At 34.3% G+C, this 5,516-nt stretch overlaps 1 protein-coding gene across 1 annotated transcript in view; it reads left to right on the top strand.

Annotated features, from left to right (window-relative positions):
* The window catches only part of LOC117181787 (S-adenosylmethionine decarboxylase proenzyme), a 137,387-nt gene that overhangs the window by 32,880 nt on the left and 98,991 nt on the right, over nt 1–5,516 (top strand). The gene's annotated exons all lie outside the window — the stretch shown is intronic.

The following is a 5,516-nucleotide window of genomic DNA, read 5'->3' as shown; positions in this document are numbered from 1 at the left end:
CTACAGATACAGTGATTGGTGCTATGTTTCCAGAATCTTCTAAAACTAATGACATCATCATTAAATTTTAATGTGCAATTTTTCTTAAACAACTTTAAGGTTGTTGTAAATGCCACATTACATTTCGTGATGTTAAAAAACTGTTTCCGCACGTATTGATTATAACTTAGAATCTTCTAGAAGAATTAGACAAAGAGGGAGATATATTAATAGATACAGAGAGAGAGGTGTGTATTAAAAAATGTTTTAAATCAAAAATAATGTTGTAAGATTGCAGAAGGCTTTGCTATTGAGTAACTCGAAAAATACCAACAGATTCCTAAGAGATCCCTTTCCATACAGTAGATCACTGTAACAGATTTAGATTTTTTTTGACATACAGTGGTGCGCTAAAGTTTTGGGCCACATGTTTTTTCTGATCTATTCCTTCAAAGGCGAACTAGAGTAAAAATCCATTGATGCAGGAATTATGTATACTATTTGTATTGGGCCACTATGTTCAAATATCTCTCGAAGCGATGCTATGGTAACAACTTCGATTCCTCGCGTTTGTCAATTGTTTAACCTATCAGATCAAGTCATTCTGAAGTCAAAATGCCGAGACATACGACCCATGAGATTCGGGAAGCTGTGTTAAATCTTTCTGAACCAGGCAAGACTTCTCGTGAAATTGCTGCATCATTGAAAAATGGTAAGAGTACTGTGAATAGATTAATTGAGAAATTCAGTACTACCCAGAGTCTACTGGACCTCCCACGATCTGGTAGACCACGGAAAACGACAATTCGTGTTGACAAGATCATCAAACATAAATCAACAATTGGTGACAAGAAGACAGCATCTGAAATTGCCAATGAACTCCGCGATGAAAACCTTGCCAACATGAGTAGGAGCACTGTGGCCCTTCGTTTGAACGATATGGGACTGTTCGGACGCGTTCCTGTTAAGAAACCCTTGACCAGCAAGAAGAATCAGTAGACCCGATTGGATTTTGCGAAGAAATACTAACACTGGACTCCGGAGCAGTGGGCTAAAGTACTTTTTTCTGATGAATCGAAGTTCAATATATTCGGAAGTGATGGTAAGAAGTATGTTCGACGTCCGAAAAATACCAGATACGATTCTCGATATCAAATTCCAACAGTCCACTGCATAACATTGAAGGCATCATGGACAAAGTTATGTATCGAGATATTATGGCAGAAAAAATGTTACCATATTCTAGAAGAAAAATGCCCAAAAATTGGATTTTACAGCAAGATAACGATCCGAAACATAAGTCGAAGCTGGTTCCGGAATTTTTGAAAGGGCGAAAAGTGAAGCTTCTGGATCATCCAGCTCAATCTCTAGACCTAAATACGATTGAAAATTTGTGGGACACACTCGGAAGACATGTTGGAACGAAGAAACATTCGAACAAGGATGACTTATGGCGAACTCTTCCTGAAGAATGGAAAAAAATACCGAAAGACTACGTTAAACGCTTAGTTGATTCAATGCCTCGGCGATGTGCCTCTGTAAATGCTGCTAAGGGTACGGCTGCAAAGTATTAGTCAATAAGCAACGGAATAATAACTTTCGTGTTGATTTTATGAACGTTAACTATTTTATGAACCTATGGGATAAGTGTGGCCCATTATTTTTGAATACTGTCGTTACAAACAATGTGAATGGAATTGTCAACAAACTTCATTAAAAATATGTAAATGTTGTAGTTTTGTAGTTCAATAAAATATTGAAGTTTTGTATATATTCAATTTTTCTCAACTGCTTTTATTCACCAGATATAGTCAAAAATGAGTTTGGCCCAAAACTTTTGTGCACCACTGTAACTAGGATGCAAAATAAACTATTAGCAATTAAGACCAGGTAGGTCCCCCTGTAATGATAATATTATATCAACTATTTGAGATGAACATATAATTTGAATAATTTGAATGCTCTTGCTAGCATTTATGAAATAAATCAGGTACATAATTTTTAGAGTTGACTGCTACAAACGATGAAATCATCTTTCACATACTAGAGTAATCTGCTGAAAAGATTCAATTTACTGAATTGAAATAATAATATCTAATGCAGAGACACTGTGAATCAAAAATTTAAAGTGAAGTATTGAACACGTATATTAAAATGCACTATTATGTACAACAGCCGAAAATTTTGTTTTTTGTTAGAACCAACATTTTGTTTTAAATTGTAGTTAAATAAAGCCATTTAAAGGGGCCAGGATTTCACGTTAACAGAATAAGTAAATGAAAACTTAGTTTGATTAAGAAAAGGTCTTTGGTTAACAGAGGTTACGATGTAGTACACCACTGTCAGGTACGTTGCTTTTCATGTAGTTGTAACCACGCTTCTCCTATTAAATCTTGTATTCTCTTAAATCAAGGTAACTAAACTATTAAAAATGTATGTAGAAGCACGAGAAAGAGTAGAGAAGGAGGAGGATACAGTAATGGTGTAGTTAAGACAAGTAGGTACTGAAAATATTGGATTCAATGATTACATCATCTGAATCGTATGTTGTGTGGCATTTGGATGTGCAAATAAAAGGAGCGCAACAGCTTTAAAATAACAAAAAAAAACTTAAGGAAACTGCTGGTAACACCTTGTTCATGCATACTAAGTGTATCTCCATTCTTTGTACTGCACTCTGCGATGAGTTTGATAAATCCAGTTGAATAGATAAGGATTTCCTATTAATAGAATTGTGAACATACTTTTGTCTCAACTATAGCAACTTAGTAAACTAAAACTTAGTTTCATTAACAAGAGGTCTTTGGTTTACAGATATTACCATAGAGTGCACCACCATCAGATATGCTGCTTTTCTTATGGTTGTAAGCACGTTTTTTTCTCCTGTTGAATCTTGAATGATCCTAAATCAAGTTAAATAAGCTCCTAAAATACATGTAGAATAATAACAAAATAATATAGAGGGTTTGAGGAGGAAGAGGAGGATATGATAATGATTTAGTTAAGGTAGGTAAATAGGTTCTGAAAATATTAGATAGAATGATAGCTTATACTAAATATTCTGTTTTCAAAGATGATTTGCTAAACTACAATTAATTCAGGTAAGGGAGATCAATAAATACACATAAATTTAAAAAAATTAAATTTACTCAACTTATTTTGTTACAATAAACGTATAAAAATTATATATCAAATTTTTAAACGTATTGCTTACTTTGTACAGTGTTGGTTCCATTTCATCAATCTCCTCCCGTATTTCATTAACAATTAAAATAATTTCGTATACATTATTTACCTTTCCAGCTAGTAGATCTTGTAAAGATGACGGGGGGAATAAAGAACGGAATCGTACGGGGGATAAAGAAGAAGGGGGTGAAGAAAGAGAAGTTGGAACAGGAGGGGTTGATGAAAGAGAATTTGAAAGAGGAGGGGGTGATGAAAGAGAAGTTGGGAAAGAGGGGGGTGATGAAAGAGAAGTTAGAAAAGGATGATGGACATGAGGAGGAGGAGTAGAGAAAAAGTAGGGAGAGGAGGAGGACGAGTAGGTGGAGGAGAAGAGGAGGATGAGGAAGAGGAGGATATAAGCTTATGTTTCATGAATGAACAGCTATTTTTACTGAGTCAGTGACAAGATGACTAGCACCTGTTCAAATTTTTCCAGAACTTATTCAAGACTTGATAATTTAAAAATACATGAGAAATACTCTTGCTCAGTAGAGCCAGAAGAAGAATTTTCCCAATATGATAGTTTTTGTTTCTTCATAAGCGGTTCCACTTCATATTTAGATTTCTGAGTAATGCATGATAGATTCTTTAGTGGAGAAAATTGTGGTGTCCAGGCTTCCAGAATATCTTGTTTCTCTTCCAGTTTGAAAGTCTTATGCTTTCGAGTAATTGCTTTCCTCTCCTTATCAATCCGACTGTCAGATTCTTGCATTGGCTCTACTGAGCAAGAGTATTTCTCATGTCTTTTTAAATTATCAAGTCTTGAATAAGTTCTGGAAAAATTTGAATAGGTGCTAGTCATCTTGCTTCTGACATAGTAAAAATAGCTGTTCATTCATGGAATCTGAGTTTATATCCTCCTCCTTCTCCTCATATCCATCTTCATTTTCCAGCTTCTCTTTTTTCACCTCCTTCTTTCCAAACTTCTCTTTCATCACCCCCTCCTCTTCCAACTTCTCTTTCTTGAATCCCTCCTTTTCCAACTTCTCTTTCTTCACCCCCTTCTTCTTTATCCCCCGTACGATTCCGTTCTTTATTCCTCCGTCATCTTTACAAGATCTACTAGCTGTAAAGGTAAATAATGTACACAAAATTATTTCAATTGTTAATGAAATACGGGAGAAGATTGATGAAATGGAACCAACACTGTACAAAGTAAGCAATAAGTTAAAAAATTTGATATATAATTTTTATACGTTTATTGTAACGAAATAAGTTAAGTAAATTTAATTTTTTTATATGTATGTGTATTTATTGATTTCCCTTACCTGAATTAATTGTAGTTTAGGAAATCATATTATAAAACAGAATATTTAATCTAAGTTATCATTCTATCTAATATTTTCAGAACCTATTTACCTACCTTAACTAAATCATTATCATATCCTCCTCTTCCTCCTCAAACCCTCTATATTATTTTGTTATTCTTCTTCATATATTTTAGGAGCTTATTTAACTTGATTTAGGATCATTCAAGATTTAACAGGAGAAAAAAAACGTGGTTACAACTATAAGAAAGGCAGTATATCTGATTGTGGAGCACTCTATGGTAATATCTGTAAACCAAAGACCTCTGGTTAATGAAACTAAGTTTTAGTTTACTAAATTGCTGTAGTTCAGACAAAAGTATGTTCACGATTCTACTAATAAGAAATCCTTATCTATTCAACTGGATTTATCAAACTCATCGCAGAGTGCAGTACAAAGAATGGAGATACACTTAGTACGCATGAACAAGGTGTTACCTGCAGTTTCCTTAAGTTTTTTTGTTTTGTTATTTTAAAGTTGTTTCGCTCTTTTTATTTGCACATCCAAATGCCACACAACATACGATTCGGTTGATATAATCATTGAATCCAATATTTTCAGTACCTACTTGTCTTAACTACACCATTACTCTATCCTCATCTTTCTCCTCCTCCTTCTCTACTTTTTCTCGTGCTTCTACATACATTTTTAATAGTTCAGTTACCTTGATTTAAGAGAATACAAGATTTAACAGGAGATGCATCGTTACAACTATATGAAAAGCAACGTACCTGACACTGGCGCACTACATCATAACCTCTGTTAACCAAAGACCTCTTCTTAATCAAACTAAGTTTTCATTTACTTATTCTGTTAACTTGAAATCCTGGCCCCTTTAAATGGCTTTATTTAACTACAATTTAAAACAAAATGTTGGTTCTAACAAAAACCAAGATTTTCGGCTGTTATACAGTCTGTCAAGTTAAAGCGTGGGTGGCTTTACTCGCAGTCGGTAAGGTGTATCGACATGATTTTGGTGTCAAAATATTAAGAAGAGCTCCCTC

The sequence above is a fragment of the Belonocnema kinseyi genome, chromosome 10 (genome assembly GCF_010883055.1).
Source record: "Belonocnema kinseyi isolate 2016_QV_RU_SX_M_011 chromosome 10, B_treatae_v1, whole genome shotgun sequence".
Taxonomy (NCBI): Eukaryota; Metazoa; Arthropoda; class Insecta; order Hymenoptera; family Cynipidae; genus Belonocnema; species Belonocnema kinseyi.
This window is presented reverse-complemented; position numbering and strand designations above follow the sequence as displayed.